The sequence below is a fragment of the Dipteris shenzhenensis genome, unplaced genomic scaffold, assembly GCF_047967505.1.
Source record: "Dipteris shenzhenensis isolate YYH24624 ecotype China unplaced genomic scaffold, Dip_SZ_1.0 scaf0183, whole genome shotgun sequence".
Lineage (NCBI taxonomy): Eukaryota > Viridiplantae > Streptophyta > Polypodiopsida > Gleicheniales > Dipteridaceae > Dipteris > Dipteris shenzhenensis.
The window spans coordinates 33,195-50,569 of record NW_028239489.1 but is presented as its reverse complement, the minus strand read 5'-3'; the positions used below and the strand labels follow the sequence as shown (position 1 = coordinate 50,569).

At 44.6% G+C, this 17,375-nt stretch overlaps 3 non-coding genes across 3 annotated transcripts; 1 reads left to right on the top strand and 2 right to left on the bottom strand.

Annotated features, from left to right (window-relative positions):
- Nucleotides 1-7,126: 7,126 nt before the first annotated feature.
- On the top strand, nucleotides 7,127-7,200 carry TRNAR-CCG (transfer RNA arginine (anticodon CCG)). The gene has a single exon. It is a non-coding gene; the product is annotated as a tRNA-Arg (tRNA).
- An 8,624-nt stretch (nucleotides 7,201-15,824) lies between these two features.
- On the bottom strand, nucleotides 15,825-15,898 carry TRNAW-CCA (transfer RNA tryptophan (anticodon CCA)). The gene has a single exon. It is a non-coding gene; the product is annotated as a tRNA-Trp (tRNA).
- Nucleotides 15,899-16,130: 232 nt separating this feature from the next.
- TRNAP-UGG (transfer RNA proline (anticodon UGG)) lies at nucleotides 16,131-16,204 on the bottom strand. The gene has a single exon. It is a non-coding gene; the product is annotated as a tRNA-Pro (tRNA).
- Between the last annotated feature and the right edge of the window lie 1,171 nt (nucleotides 16,205-17,375).

The window sequence follows — 17,375 nt, the reverse complement described above, 5'->3', positions numbered from 1 at the left end:
TAGCTAGGGATCCTCCTGGTGCTGCATCATAGGCACATTGGGAACGGGGATAATTGAAACCGCACGCATATGAAGCAACAGCTATAGAAGGCCAATCCCCTGCTTTGACCTGTGGGATCTCGACACCCCGGTAATCAGAACCTAAAGGTCTGTGGGCTAAACTATGTCTAGTCGACCAAGCGGGTAATCGACCCCGCATCTCGATGTTGGAATCGCCGTTGTTATTGATAATACTCATATTAGCTAACGTTCTATATCTCTGTGGAATATCTTCACCCGCCCGCCTCTGATACGGATTCTTCATGCATACTTTCGAATCCACTCAATCCCTTCGAGAGGATATTTGATAGGGATTTCGAAGACTGATTTGCGATTCGTTGATTGTATTCACCGGTATAGGTATTGGGTACGAAAAAAAGTCGGTGATTCAGACTAAAATATCTCTTCCGGGTTCGACAAGAAGTTCGATCCCTATAGTTTTCCTGAGCAATTCTTTTGCGGGGTTTTGTCACAGCATCAATAATAGCTTCGGGCTTGGGCGGACGACCCGGCAAATAAATGTCCACAGGAATCAATTTATCCACTCCGCGAACGGTGCTGTAAGAATCCGTACTAAACATGCCTCCCGTAATGGTACATGCCCCCATAGCAATTACATACTTTGGTTCGGGCATTTGTTCATAGAGTCTCACTAGAGACGGAGCCATCTTCATGGTGATAGTACCCGCCGTTATTATGGGATCAGCTTGTCTGGGGCTGGATCTTGGTACTAGACCGTACCGGTCGAAGTCGAAGCGTGAACCAATTAATGAGGCGAATTCAATGGAGCAGCAGCTAGTACCGTAAAGGAGTGGCCACAAACTGGAAAGTCGAGACCAATTGGAGAGATCATTCAAGTTAGTCAAAATAATCGAGTTTGATGTGTCTTGATCGGGGGAGAAGGACTCCACGGAGTTAATTAGTGGATTCCCCCCACGGGAGTCGACTCCGTTCCTCTTACCCGAATAGTTAGAAATTAGGACCATTCCAATGCTCCTTTTCACCATGCATAAATCGAACCGACAATTAATATGGATATGGGGATAGACACTTCAGTAAAAGCAAATAGACCCAATTCCCTGAAACTCATAGCCCGGGGATAGGGAGAGACCGTCTCGACGTCGGGAATAACGAATACCGGGGCAAACATATAATAACGGATCTGGAATTGGATCCAAGCCCCTCCCTTTGGTTCCATACCTGATTCATAGCTTGTTAGTTTTTCAGGCCCCTCGCGGATGGGTGCGACGGATCTGGAAACCGAAAAGGCTGTATAGGGAATAAGGATGGATACTAGTAGGAGGATCCGGAAGGAATCGTGTTTAGGAAGCAAAAACATTTACATACTCCTCCTGCTTCGGTATTTATCTTCTCACCCCACCGTGTGGGTGTAACATCTTTATGATAAGTGAAGGGGGGGGGGGTTGCTGACTCCTCGATCGTTCGATCGGGGATGAGATGCCAGACGTGGCTCACGGACATCTCATCCCAGAATGGAATCGGGATGTACACCCCCCCAGTGATGAGCCAATCGTCCCTCCGATCCAGTCCTCGGAAGATGCTGGATACCAAATGGACTTGCGAGAAGATTATTAGAAACGGGACTCCCCATCCGGAAATGAGCTCTTGGCTGGAATCCGTGAGATGAGTCAAATTGCCGGAAGAACCGGATGGGGACTATATTCTACTAAGTAGGTAGTGGGGTATGGTATGTACCTCCCTACCGAATCGATGCATAAGATTGATTTATACGGATTATCTATTATGGAAAGCAATCCGTCAATTTAGATTCTTATCTGAATTTTCTCCGATTGACCATCATTGAGGAACTTATTAATGAATAATTCCTTCTCCTTCCTGATCTTCATCCCTATCCCCTGATCGAAACGGAAGTAGTGACCCTACGATCTATATAGTTCATGCGAGTCGCGTTGAATCTGGGTAATTCTCAATTAGTTCCGCTGCGATGGGCGAGACCGGCTTATCATTAAAGATTAGGGCTATACGGATTCGAACCGTAAACATTCTCGGTAATGCAGATCGGAATATATAAATTCTTGAACTGCTTCACGAACCCAACATGCTTCTTTCGTGGCATTGGGCTCCCTCATCAACTAGTCTTCCACCGGATGGGAGGAAGAAGCCATTGTTGATGCACCATCCTTTGCTTCATTATAAATAACAAAGAAATGGTTCCGTGTGCTCGAAGAACTCGTTCCCTCCGAAGCAATCCCGAAGTCTCTCGAGAAGATTCTTAGTGTTGACACAGGTTTGCATCCCGTAGACACAAATCCACTTAATTCTAAGTGTCTCGATCGCCTAGGAAGGAGATACGATACCCTCATACACCTCAAGGTTCGTAGGACGAAGAAGAGATCTTGTTGAGGTCCTCGCATTGCCCCCACCACCCTTAGCATTAGACGTATCATCTACTGACCATATCAACCCACCGAAATCGATCCTTTTTCCGATCGATTCTTCGTCATGCTACTGTTCTTCCACATCTCCCAATAGGGTAAGACATAAGTAACTTACGCGGTATATTCCGCGTAGATCGGTTGAATAGCGACGAACCCTTCCCGAGAAGCATCGGCGCACGTGTAAACGAGGTGCTCTACCGTTGAGCTATAGCCCTGTGGCTACATTAGTATAATGCATCGGATGATCCCTGTCAAGCTGGTAACCAACCGAGAAGGAGGCGAGACTCATCTTTTGCCGTTAAAATCAAATATTTATTGATGTTCTAATTGTTTGAAATTCTCTCCCTGGGTCGGTATAATAGAGTACTACAAGCAATAGAAGCCTACTTAACTCAGTGGTTGGAGTGTCGCTTTCATACGGCGAGAGTCATTGGTTCGAATCCAATAGTAGGTAAAACTCATTAGGTACCACAATACTTGAAATGATACCTAATAAGTTCTACAAATATTTGGGATGGATACGAAGTATTACGGGACTAACAAATCATTGTGTGTCCCATCATGCTTTTCCCGTCGTTTCTCACAGGCGCAACTAAAAGTGGGAATGATTGAGTAGTATTTGAAGCCTCTAATCTCGCCTTAGCTCTTTTAAATGCTAGATTAGCTTCAATAGCTTTCCTTCTGCCTTCGGCTTGAGCTGCGTCAGCTTGAGCTGTCTGAAGAGCTTCCCGAGCCTCCTCAGGATCAATTTCGGTAGCTCGTTCTGCTTCGTTGACTGATGTTGTTACCTGATTACTGTCTACCATGGCGAAACCACCCATCAACGCCATTGCGGACCACTGTCCATCGTGACGTACCTTCGGGACTCCCATATCCAAAGCTGTAAGAAGTGGAGCGTGATTGGGCAATACACCAATCTGGCCACTACTCGTAGATGGGACGATTTCTCGAACCTCAGAATTCCAAACAGTTCGATTAGGAGCCATTACACGAAGATTCAGTACCATCCCTTTCATTGACCCTCCACTTGTAAGGTTGCAGCCTTCGTGGTGGCTTCATCGATGTTGCCAACCAGATGAAAAGCTTGTTCAGGGAGATTATCCAATTCTCCAGGAAGAATCATTTGAAATCCCTTAGTGGTTTCTGTTAAACTAACATATTTCCCTGGCGAACCAGTAAATACTTCTGCTACGAGGAAGGGTTGTGATAAGAAACGTTCTATCTTCCGAGCCCGAGCTACCGTTAGACGGTCCTCTTCTGACGATTCATCCAGTCCGGGAATAGCTATAATATCTTGCAATTCCTTATAACGCTGTAAAGTCTGTTTAACCCCTTGTGCGGTTTCGTAATGCTCTTCACCCACAATCCAGGGTTGTAACATGGTTGAAGTCGAATCCAAGGGATCTACAGCCGGATAAATACCTTTAGCTGCTAGTCCTCTCGAAAGCACAGTGGTAGCATCTGGGTGTGCAAATGTTGTAGCAGGAGCTGGGTCAGTCGAATCATCTGCAGGTACATAAACAGCTTGAATAGAAGTTATCGATCCTTCCTTGGTAGAAGTAATTCTCTCTTGTGGGGATCCCGTTTCTGTACTAAGAGTTGGTTGATGACCCACGGCGGAAGGCATTCTACCCAATAAAGCAGAAACTTCTGATCCTGCTTGGACAAAACGAAATATGTTGTCGATAGATAAAAGGACATCTTGCTTGTTCACATCTCGGAAATATTCAGCCATTGTCAGAGCAGTTGAACCAACTCTCATACGAGCTCCTGGTGGTTCATTCATCTGACCATGAACTGGAGCCACCTTCGATTCTGATATATCTTGTTCATTAATAACTTTCGATTCCTTCGTTTCCATGTAAAGATCATTACCCTCACGGGTGCGTTCCCCCACCCCACCAAATACAGATACACCTCCGTGAGCCTTGGCGATGTTGTTAATTGATTCCGTGATAGGAACCGTTTTTCCCACTCCAGCTCCTCCAAATGATCCAATCTTTCCTCCTCGACGATAGGGAGCCAAAAGATCCGCGACTTTAATCCCCGTCTCAAATATAGATAATTTAGTATCCAACTGCGTAAATGCCGGAGCGGATCTATGAATGGGGGACGTCGTACCAATATCTACGGGACCCAAGTCATCGACGGGTTCACCAGGGACATTAGAGATTCAACCAGGAGTAATTTCACCAACAGGAACACTGAGAGGAGCTCCTGTATCGACGACGCCCATACCTCTCATCAGACCATCTGTAGCACTCATAGCTACGGCTCTGACTTCATTATTACCCGGTAATTGTTGCACCTCACGAGTAACATTAATCTCTTGACCCGCCGGGTTTTTCCCCTTAACCATCGAAGAGTTGTAGATATTGGGCATTTTACCTGGAGGGAAAGACACATCCGATACTGGTCCAATGATCTGGGTAATATATCCCACATTTCTCTCCACTGATTTAGAAATTCCAAAAGCAGAAGAACTGGTTTTCGTAACTGTTTTGGTGTATTATCTTCATTTGATTGTCGAATTGGCAGAACCATCTGGCATTTCATTGCTAATTGGTTGATGGTGGGGAGTTACTAGTTCCACACCCTTCTCCCCCTTTTTCAAACATATCATTTGCTTCCTCGGAAGTCGATTCCGATCCATCCAGATGGGTGACAGGTACTGTAGGATTTGATTTCCTCCTCTCCACATATGGGTCGGAGGCAAAAGAGCGCGATACCCACGAGTTGGTCCATCTAGTTAGATGTGATTGCTACATCTCATTCGTCGAATCCCCTTTTTTCCCCCGTCTATTCGCAAAGCGAACCAGATATCGAATTCAATCCCCTTTTTTGCTTCTACTGACCAGTCTAACCACGAAAAGATTCCCGAGTCAATGTATCGAGATGTATTACGATCTAATTCTTCAAGCAATTTCCGTGCGAAACAACCAGAGTCAGTTGCATTACATGTGGGACGTATTATAAAATACTAATGTCCCATGCTTGAGGTAGAGTTTCGACAAACGTCTCGAGTCGAATCTATCAGGACCTATTCCACGCTTCACGTTGAATTCTTCCATCTATGTCGAGCAGATCTCATCCTTGCAGGATTTACTAATTGAATTGTAAGGAGGGACTCATGTCACCACAAACAGAGACTAAAACAGGTATTGGGTTCAAAGCTGGTGTTAAAGATTATCGACTAACTTACTATACTCCCGATTATGAGACCAAAGATACTGACATCTTGGCAGCCTTCCGGATGACTCCGCAACCCGGGGTACCGCCTGAGGAAGCTGGAGCTGCAGTAGCTGCAGAATCTTCCACAGGTACGTGGACCACTGTGTGGACGGATGGACTGACTAGTCTCGATCGTTACAAGGGTCGATGCTACGACATCGAACCCGTTGCTGGGGAAGAGAATCAATATATCGCATATGTAGCTTATCCTTTGGATCTATTTGAAGAGGGTTCCGTCACCAATATGTTCACTTCCATTGTAGGTAACGTATTTGGATTTAAAGCCCCACGAGCTCTACGTTTGGAGGATCTGAGAATTCCTCCTGCTTATTCCAAGACTTTCATTGGGCCGCCTCACGGTATCCAAGTCGAAAGGGATAAACTGAACAAATATGGTCGTCCCTTGCTGGGATGTACAATCAAGCCAAAATTGGGCTTATCTGCTAAAAACTATGGCAGGGCTGTTTACGAATGTCTCCGTGGCGGACTTGATTTTACGAAGGATGATGAGAACGTAAATTCTCAACCATTCATGCGTTGGAGGGACCGGTTCCTGTTTGTGGCAGAAGCTCTTTTCAAGGCTCAGGCCGAAACGGGCGAAATAAAAGGACATTATCTAAATGCCACTGCGGGTACGTGTGAGGAAATGATGAAAAGAGCAGTCTTTGCTAGAGAATCGGGAGCACCCATCGTCATGCATGATTATTTGACGGGAGGCTTCACTGCAAATACTAGCTTGGCCTTTTATTGTCGAGATAATGGGCTACTGCTTCATATCCACCGCGCGATGCATGCTGTTATCGATAGACAGAGAAATCACGGTATCCATTTTCGTGTCCTAGCCAAAGCATTGCGTATGTCCGGCGGGGATCATATCCACGCCGGGACCGTAGTGGGTAAACTGGAGGGAGAACGAGAAGTCACACTGGGTTTCGTCGATTTGCTACGCGACGATTATATCGAGAAAGACCGAAGCCGTGGTATATATTTCACTCAGGATTGGGTATCCATGCCAGGTGTATTTCCCGTAGCCTCGGGAGGTATCCATGTCTGGCATATGCCCGCTCTAACTGAAATCTTCGGAGATGATTCTGTCTCACAGTTCGGCGGAGGAACCTTGGGACACCCCTGGGGAAACGCACCAGGCGCCGTAGCTAATCGAGTTGCATTGGAGGCTTGTGTACAAGCTCGTAATGAGGGACGTGATCTTGCTCGTGAAGGTAACGAGATTATCCGCGAAGCTAGTAAGTGGAGTCCCGAATTGGCTGCTGCTTGCGAGGTATGGAAACAGATCAAATTTGAATTCGACACAATTGATACATTGTAATTTCCGTAACTATTCGGGAATCTCATTCATTCGGTAGGATTCGTGGGGCGAACAGGGAGTATAGGGAGAAGGAACATTCCCCTCCATACTCCCGATATGCCACGGATCGGAGTTGGTAGCTCAGCGGATGAGAGCACATGGTTCCGATCCATGGGGACGGGGGTTCGAATCCCCCCCAATTTGCATAGGAGAGGTGGAATACGAGCTGCAGAGACTCGAGTAGTAAGGAAATGATTCAGTGCCTCTCAGTACACGACACAACTATTTCCACGAAGTGTTATTGGATAATTATTTGTGGGGTTCTAACATATGATTGATCAAATAGATGATCAGTCAATTGCCAATTAGTTATCGGATTCGGAGTCAGTCTCGATTCGACGCCTATTCCGAACAGACGCTGATCCTGATAGTTCAGAAATGATTTCTCCATCTCTGTGTCTATCTCATTGATGAAATGAAATCTAATAGAATCGACTGTTTTTACCTCCGAAGCGAAGGAGAAGAAATGAATGAGGAAATTCCTATGTCTGTGAGAAATCGGTTCGAAGATAAACGCGAATTTGGTGGATTGATCGGGGCTTTCCTCGAAAAAGCCACAAAGGGTTACGTTTTGAGTGAGAGAGGAAGGAATAGAGACATAAGCATTGATACCGACAGGGGGTTGTGGACTCGGTGTGACAACTGCGGTAACATGCTTTACGTGAGATTCCCAAAACAAAATAAAAATATTTGTGAGGAGTGCGGCTATCACCCCCCAATGACTAGTACAGAAAGAATCGAACTTCCGATCGATCGTGACACTTGGATTCCCATGGATGAAGACATGACTGCATAAGATGTTCCAGGTTTCTCTGACGGGGATTCTCATGGAAGTCGCATCATCAACTCCCAGAAACGAACGGGTTTAACTGATGCTGTTCAGACAGGGGTGGGATGTCTAAACGGGACACCTATTGCGCTTGGTGTTACGGACTTTCAATCCACGGGGGGAAGTATGGGTTCTGTGGTAGGTGAAAAGATTACCCGCTCAATCGAATGTGCCACGGATCAATCCCTTCCACTAGTTATTATCTGTGCTTCCGGCGGAGCACGTACGCAAGAAGGGACGTTGAGTCTGATGCAGATGGCTAAGATTCCTCCCGTCCCACAAATACATCAGGTTCAGAAGGGATTATTATATATATCGGTTCCTACCTATCCAACTACGGGTGGTGTTACTGCTAGTTCTGGTACGTTAGGGGACGTAATTATTGCTGAGTCCAAAGCATACATAGCATTTGCTGGGAAAAGGGTGATTGAACAAACACTGCGTCAGAAGATACCCGATGGCTTTCAAGTAGCTGAATCTTTATTTGATCATGGATCACCCGATTCAATTGTTCCACGTAATCCTCTAAAAGGTGTTCCGAGTGAGATATCTGAGCTTTATTCTTCAGCTCCTTGTAAAAGGAATTGAACCTCCTTTCCCCCCATTCGGTTAAACCCCCGTTTCTATCACTCTCCCTCCTTCTCATTAATCAAGTTAGGAATTATCAATTCGGGGTTGTCCTACTAATCTCTCTACCTCTCCAATGAGAGGAATTTATTCAGCGAACCGTCGTAACAATACTTTTCTATCCTTCTCTGATATCACGCCATGCAAATTATGCCACAATGCAATTATACCTCAGTAAGAAATCGAGATTAACCATCGGTATAATTTCGGACTCTGCTGTGCGCCTGATTCGACGAAGTAGACACCGCGGATGTCTGCAGATTCATTGAGTCAGTTGATCGGAGCTGGAATCAGATACCTTACCGGAAACAATATGGATTTCGTAGCAATTTCCGAGTAACTGTCTCGATATATCGAATGTATAAAAACTTCCTTTCTACGTGAGATAAGGAGACTATTATTAGACATTGGGGGATAAAAGATAAAAATAACAATATAATGTCATTATAGATACATCTATCTGTGTCATATCTTTCTTACTTGAGGTGATTCCATTACGACAGCGTCCTATTTACCTTCCATTTCTGTACCCCTAGTAGGTTCGGTCTTTCCGGCAATTACAATGATATCTCTGTTTATTTATATAGAACGGGACGAAATTCTACAATTTCTTGTTCTGTACACTATCTCACGGAAATTGTTCCATAGGATCGATCAATTACGACTACTACTCTTGCTTTTGATTCGGTCGGATATATTCTTTCCACATAGCTTCACCGGCGGTTATTTTATTTGAGCACTTGTTTTAGCACTTGGGAATCTTTAACGTCATCTCAATCTATATCTCACTTTCCCCTTATGGATAAGTGAGACGTGGATCGTTCCATCGTTGCTAAGACATATAGATCTTAGCGACCCCCACCTACGCACCAAAACAGTGGAAAATGTTCTAAACTTCTCGGAAACAGAATCCCTTCCAAGAATCCTTTTCAAAATGAAGTGATGTCGAAGCATCGGCTGTATCTGTATCTGCATCTATTCGGGGAGGGGGGGGGGGGGTAGGGTAGAGGTGGGACCAATAACAATATAAGCGGCTGATTCATTCCAACAAGGCAATTTCTGGAGGGAGTATTAATGAATCGTCAATCCGAATGGTTTCGAGTAGATTCTCCAAGAGGTTCTCGTAGATTCAGTAATTTGTGTTGGGCCCGTATCCCGGTTCGTGGCGCAATGGGTTTTCCGGCGGTTGGAATCTCTAGTTATATTGGTGAAGATTTAATCCCCACACTTCCATCTGGACAGATTGTTTTCATTCCACAAGGTATTGTGATGTGTTTCTATGGTATCGCGGGTCTCTTCCCTGGATTTTATCCGTGGCGTACGATATTTCGGGATGTGGGTAGCGGCTACAATTCATTTGATAAATGAGAAGGAATCTTCCCCATTTCTCGCTGGGGTTTCCCCGGGGGAAACCGTCGTATTTGTATCCAATTTGCAATGAGAGATATACAAGCAGTTAAATTGGAAATTCGAGGAGGTTTCTATCCTCGTCGAGTCCTTTACTTGAAGATGAGGGGTCGGCAAGACATTCCCCTAACCCGGATTGGTGAGGATTCGGCGTCGGGAGAAACAGAAGAAAAAGCTGCTGAACTTGCTCGTTTTTCACGTGTATCAATCGAGGGATTCTAATATTTCGACCGATCCGGAGGTTCCTAGAAGAAGCGAATGAGATGAGGGAAGGAAATTAGGATGGTATAGTGACGATTAGAGAAGGGAATTAGAAAAGAGGATTCGATTACGGGGATTCATCCACTTAGTAATTTACTTCGTGAATTCCCCTCCTCACCATATAAATAATATATGAAATCATACTGTTGGAGACTCCTCCGGTGGTTCTACAATACCCCACGTCGCTCCCCGGATAGAGCTTACGAAGCTAGTAAGCGACTACAATCCGTAAGAGAAGACTCTTCCTATTATCTAGAAACAATATCATCTACGGAAGATTCGTCACAGGCTGCGGTAGCTCATACGGATGCAGAACCTAGTAAATCTCTATCTACTATATATCGGAGTCTTTTAGAATGTAGGATCAGCATATCTGTATCGAAGATTCGGAATAGTCTTAAGTTCTTTATCAGGAGGAAGCAACGCCAGTTGCTCCTGATCGGGAATTATCCTCCTACCTCCCGTGGGAAAGAAATATCGACAGAGGAAAGGTCCCGTGATGCATCTCCATCTCACCCCCCAGTTGCTCTGCCTCTTCAATCAGCGCCTCCACTGGTTCGTCTAGATCCCTGCAGGGTGGGGAGGAAACCAAACATAATTGGTGATTTATCGCAAAATCCACCAGGGGATAATCCTTTGGCTCCTGCGGGTAAATATGTGTCAAGAGAATCGAGTAAGACGGAACAAATGAATAGGAAATTGGCTCGGATCGAAGCAACTCCAAATGATCCTGATTCCTGGACACGGCACCGTCCCACAACTTCTCCGTCACTCCAAATAAATGATAACTCAAATGATAAATTTTCTGTCCGCAAATCAGTGGATTCCCCCAGTAGTACAACGGCTTATGAGTCTATAAGTCTGATGCCACGGTCCATAACTCGTACTTCATCAAGGTTCAACACAGAGTTGACGGGTCAATCGAGTTCATTAGTACTTAACGATTCTGAATTGGCTAAATATCAAGCAGTAGCTCCTATTCAATATATCGGATGTCTATTACTTCTCCCTTCCGCGATTCCAATTGTCTTGAAGAATTGGTTTCTAGAACCTCGGATCAGAAATTGGTGGAATACCTTCCAGTCACAAATATTTATTAATTCTTTCCGGGAAGAGGTAGCTCTCAAACGACTTCAGGAGATAGAAGGCTTACTCCGGTTGGGTGAAACAATGAGAGGCTCTGTATATACCTAATTACAAGACTACGGCACAGATGTGTATGACAAAACTATTCAATTGGTGGTAATATGTAACGAGGGAAACACCCAGATAATCTCGCACCTAGTAACCGACGTAATTAGCATTGCCACCTCGATCTGCTTGTTCGTAGTAGGTAAAGAAAGACTCGCAGTTTCAAATTCCTGGATTCGGGAGTTATTCTATAGCTTAAATGATACGACGAAAGCGTTCTCTACTCCACCATTAACGGATTTATGTATTGGATTTCACTCCCCCCACGGTTGGGAAATAGTTGTAGATTCTCTCCTGGAACATCTGGGATTCGCTCACAACAAATATGTAATCTCTTGTTTCGTCTCAACCTTCCCGGTTATTTCAGACACAGTCTCCAAATATCGGATTCCTCGCCATTTGAGTCGTATATCTCCTTCAATCGTAGCGACTTATCACACAATGAATGAATGATAATCACTCCACCGAGTATCTGCCAGTTGCATCCAACGGAGTAGACTCACTTCTCGTAGGAATTGGATTTTATTATCCTCTTCTGGTATTGGGTAGTGGGAGGATAAAAATTTGCAATTCCCGCAATCGTCGGGATATCAGAATACTCCAAAAGAGGGGAGTAATATTTTACCTATGATGTCAAGAAACAATCTATTTGTGAGAAACCCTAATACTAATAATCGAACTATGCGAAAGAGAAGTAGTAAGGACTGGATGGCGAAGTGGTTGACCCTGTCATTTCCAATGTTGATCACTCTGGATGGAATGAATCGTCCATCCGTATCAAATGCATATCCGATTTTTGCGCAATAGAATTACGAGGATCCACGAGAAGCAACTGGACGTATTGTATGTGCTAATCGTCACTTGGCTAAGAAACCCGTGGATATTGAGGTTCCGCAATCTGTTCTTCCCAATACTGTGTCCGAAGCAGTTGTTAAGATTCCTTATGATATGTAGATAAAATAAGTACTTGCAAATGGTAAAAAGGGAGGATTGAATGTAGGCGCCGTACCGATCCCACCCGAAGGGTTTGAATTGGCTCCTTCTGATCGTCTTCCAACCGAAGCGAGGGAGAAATTAAGTAAACTTTCGTTCCAGAGCTATCGCCCCGATAGAAAGAACATGATAGTAATAGGTCCGGTTCCGGGTAAGCTATATAGTGAAATCGTATTTCCGATTCTCTCACCGGATCCTGCCGTTGATAAAGAGGTACACTTTTTAAAATACCCCCTATATGTTGGAGGGAATAGGGGAAGGGGACAGATCTATCCCGATGGAAGTAAAAGCAATAATACGGTTTACAACGCTTCGGCGACGGGAAGGATAACTAGAATAACACGTAGGGAGAGGGGGGGTGGATACGAAATCACTACCCAAGAGACATCGGGGGGTCGTGAAGTAGTTGATACTGTACCTCCCGGTCCCGAACTTATCGTTTCGGAGGGTGAATATATTAAAGCTGATTAACCATCGACCAATAACCCTAACGTGGGTGGATTCGGTCAAGCAGAGGCAGAGATTGTACTTCAGGATCCATTACGTGTTCAAGGTCTTCTACTTTTTCTTGCATCGGTTACTCTGGCCCAGATATTCCCAGTGTCAAAGAAGAAGCAGTTCGAGAAAGTCCAATTGGCGGAGATGAATTTCTGAGTCCATACTTTTCGGATGTGAACCATCCGGAAAGGGTTGGTAATTGACTGTAAATCCGAGAGTCAAAGACAAATTCTGGATTTCTACCTCTTCTATACGTCTAAACGAAGCGATAAGTACAACTCTTGTGGTATCATTTGGAGCCGGTTGAGTCCAGTTAGCAGTAAGAATAACTGGAATTCTTCAAAAACATATTCGGTGATGAAACCAAGTTTTCAATAATAGTCTCCCCGACAGGTATCAGAAAATATATCCAATTTTGCTAACTATTTTTTCTATTCCGATATCGGTGGTGGCGGGTGAGCCACCGCCACCGTGTACTCCCCCCAATTTACTATGAGGAAATCGACCTGGAATTGGATTTAAACCTCAGGTCGAGTCCTTCCTTCTTCCTCCCGAGTCCAGAGATTTAATGTGATATGATTCCCCCCATCCCTCGATCTCTCGAAGAATCAGACGAGTGACTCGTGGGTTGGTTTGTTATCAAAAGCATATGCACCCTCCCAATCCCGGTAGGAATCTGTCCCATACTTATCAAATGATTGCAATAATTACCGCCCCTTCATCCAATTGCGATCGATTCTTCGGGAGAGAATCGATCGAATAACCTACTCACCCGAGTACGGTACCAGAATTTGACTCTGCTGAGGCGGAGTAGCATATACAGCTGGGGGGTTGTCGCACCCGGAGCAGTAGAACAGACTCCGGAAGAGGGGGTTGACCCGTTTCCGGACCTATGAACCCCCGGGATCCGGCACATCTTTTCACCTGCGAGTAGGAAGAATTTCCCAATGCTTATTCATTCTCAGAGGGATGATCCCAATCCCGAATAGGCTCCATGAAAGAATATTCCCAGTAGACCTATCACGAGTATACCAGCTACGGTACCTATAAGCCACAGAGGAATCCTTCCAGTGGTATTGGCCATTTGTCCCACCCCCCTCCCTTTTTGATTTCATTATTTAGTCACGACTCGAGACACGAACAGTCACAAATAAATCAGGTCTTAGTTTTTCCCAATTGGGGTTATCAAATCTCTTCAGTTTCTAATTGAAGAAGTAGTTGGAAAATGAGACGGCAAGTACGAAGATCAATAAGAGTCCCCGATAAAGGCTTGTACGATTCAATTCCACACTCTGTTTATTCGGGTTCGGTTGCGTCGTGGATTTATAGCTTATATAGGGATTATCGCTGAATGAATTGCATTGCCGATATAGAGCCTGGAAAAAAAACTGTAGGTACAGCTAGTCCGTGGACGGCTAGCCACCTAACGGTGAAAATCGGATAAGTTCTATCTGGAGTCGTTGGTACCTCCTGAGATCTAGTAAATGCATCAGCTTGTTCCAGCGAATCGAAGCGGCCAGTTACTAAAGGAACTTCTTGTCGGCTCTCCGTAAAATATTCATTTGGGCGGGGACTTCCAGAAACGTCGTAAGCCAAACCTGTACTGACGAATAACCAACCTGCAATAGACGGAGAAGGTATAGTAATGCTATGGATGACCCAGTATCGAATACTAGTAATAATGTCAGCAGAAGGACGTTCTCCCGTATTCCCAGACATGTTCAGCTCCGTATATCCCTGCGGGATTAAGGAGGATTGCTTGCCGAGAGGTGTGAGTACCAGTAGATGGAGAATCTACCGGTATACCTGAGCGATCCCCGTTAAGTTGTCATTATTATACCGAGGGTATACCCGAAACATACTGGATTAGTATAGCTAGCCCCCCCTCGAAGCAGCAATATTCCTCTTATTTCGCCGGATAAATAAACGAGTTGTAAATAAACCGAGCGGAGAAACCGTAATTCCCCCCCTCCCCCCCGAGTATACAAATCTATCAGTATTTTCTCCGCGTTTTAGGAGAACCTATGGAAAGAATATGATTCTTTTTTTTTCCCCGATTGTTCAATTGGAGGTTCCGATGCTTCCGGTGAGTCTCAACGCGCGTGGTTAACCCACCACGTCTAAGTTTCTTTCGAATGACTTCCGTATCAAATCCTGCCATTAGAACTATAGGATTCTCCATCGAGAACTCGGGGGAACCTGGTCATGTAGGGGTATCTGATACATATAATTGAGATATTAATATCCAATCTTGTCTTGTTCCTCTTTCTGGGAAGATTCGATTCCTCCCACTCATTCAGAGGTTGGAGATATTTCGATGAACTGTCGATCCCATTCCCAGCTTCTGAAACGCGATCTTCTCGTCGGATAAACTGCTCTCATATGTCTACCAAGCTTCGAATCCCCTTTCGATAGTTCCGAGTAACCAATTATTTTTCTACTAACCTATCTGCTAAATCAATTTGGTACTTAAATCTATGCTTACTCCACCAGTCACTTCGCTTTTCTATCGTCCGCACCAATCTCAACTTCAGTATTATTTGTTGGATTGAATAAGATCCGGCTTATATGATACAAGAGTATCAGCTTAGAAGGAACGAGGAGTGCCCATTAGCACTTACTGATCCGCCGCACTTACCAATCATCTATTACCAATTAATACCTGAATCTTTTTCGGTAAGTATTTGTACTAAATGTATGTGAACCCAAATGGTTGAAGCACTGCTATCCGGAATTGTGTTGGGTTTGATCCCAATAACTCTAGCTGGATTATTTGTAACTGCATATTTGCAATATCGACGTGGCGACCAACTAGATATTCGGTAGAAGACGGAGACTCATTTGCCATATCCTTCTCCCATTCCTAAGATCTCTCTGGTAATCCAGAGGGATCGGGAAATGCAAATTCTTAGTATGTGTGGGTATTGGTCGAACCAGCTGATACCGACTTGAGTCGGAGAAACACGCCCTGTAGGATTTGAACCTACGACATCAGGTTTTGGAGACCTGCGTTCTACCGAACTGAACTAAGGGCGCTCCATTCCCCACGTAAGCCAGTTTCCATTCTAATCAGAATCTGCGGACATCCGGACACGGGAATAGAATCAGACTCTTAATCGGAGTGGTTCTTTCACCGACCAGGAGAGAGGAAGATAAATGGAATGTCTCTTGTGGGGGAATCAGTTGAATAACACAAACAATCTACCCAGATGGATTTCTCTTGTCACCAATTTCTCACCAATATCATTTTGGGATGTACGGGGAACAATAGGGATGACAGGATTTGAACCTGCGACATTTTGTACCCAAAACAAATGCGCTACCAAACTGCGCTACATCCCTATTGGTCTCGATCTCCGACTGGCATTCTCGGTATTGAGACGCGTGATCCAAGTAATTATAACTGATAGCCACAGAACTTGACTACCCACTTAAGAAGTAACCATGTCCCGAGAGGATGTCGCCTCCGAATCATTCCCAGACCGGAAGAATCCGATTCCCTTACTGGGGTTGGTCGTGGTAAAAATACTGGAAGAGACACATCATCTTCCTAGTCGATTGAAAAACGAAGGAGAATTCACAATGCAAGATGTAAAAATTTATCTTTCCACGGCCCCCGTGTTGGCTACGATATGGTTTGGGCTGCTAGCCGGTTTACTAATAGAAATAAATCGATTCTTTCCAGATGCCTTGATATTTCCATTTCTCTAGTCGGGGGGAGGCGGGGGTTGAGCAAAACAAAAGTAAGGTGGGAGAAATAGATCGATTTCCGTGAGGGGAGCAGTGAGCGATCCATTCATTACTGGAAATCGATAAATCGGGAATTCTATTAATGATTTATTACTGAGACGGTATCTTCCCATCCACTCCTCCCCCATTTCCTTCACTTATTTCAATGAATCCTATGGCTAAAAGTAGAGATGCGAGAGTAACTATTGCTTTGGAATGCACAAGTTGCACCCGAAAAGGGACTGACGACAAATCTCTAGGTATTTTTCGATATACTACGCGTAAGAATCGTCGCAATACACCTACTTGATTGGAATCGAGGAGATACTGTCCCTGCTGCTACAAACATACCATTCACAAAGAGTCGAAGAAATAAGTGATCTGTTTCTAATCAACTGGAAAATAATCAATAGTTTTCGGAAATGTCATGAAAGGTATCACGAATAAATCTAAGCAGTCTTCGCGTAGACGTTCTCCATCCATCCGATCCGACGAGATTATTGACTACAGAAATATAAGTTTACTCCGTCGATTTGTAAGTGAACAGGGAAGGATTTCACCCAGATGAATGAGTAGGTTGACCCCGAAACAACAGCACTCAATAGCTGTCGCAATCAAAAGAGCTCGTATTTTAGCTTTGCCACCGTTCTCGAATAACGAGAATTAGACCTTGCATTGCTAGCGACTAGACAATTAAGTTCTAGTTTGAAAGATTTGGCATTCAACCGACTACTCGATCCTATTAACCCTAAATGGAGAAATGAATAGGAGTCGGAACCAATAC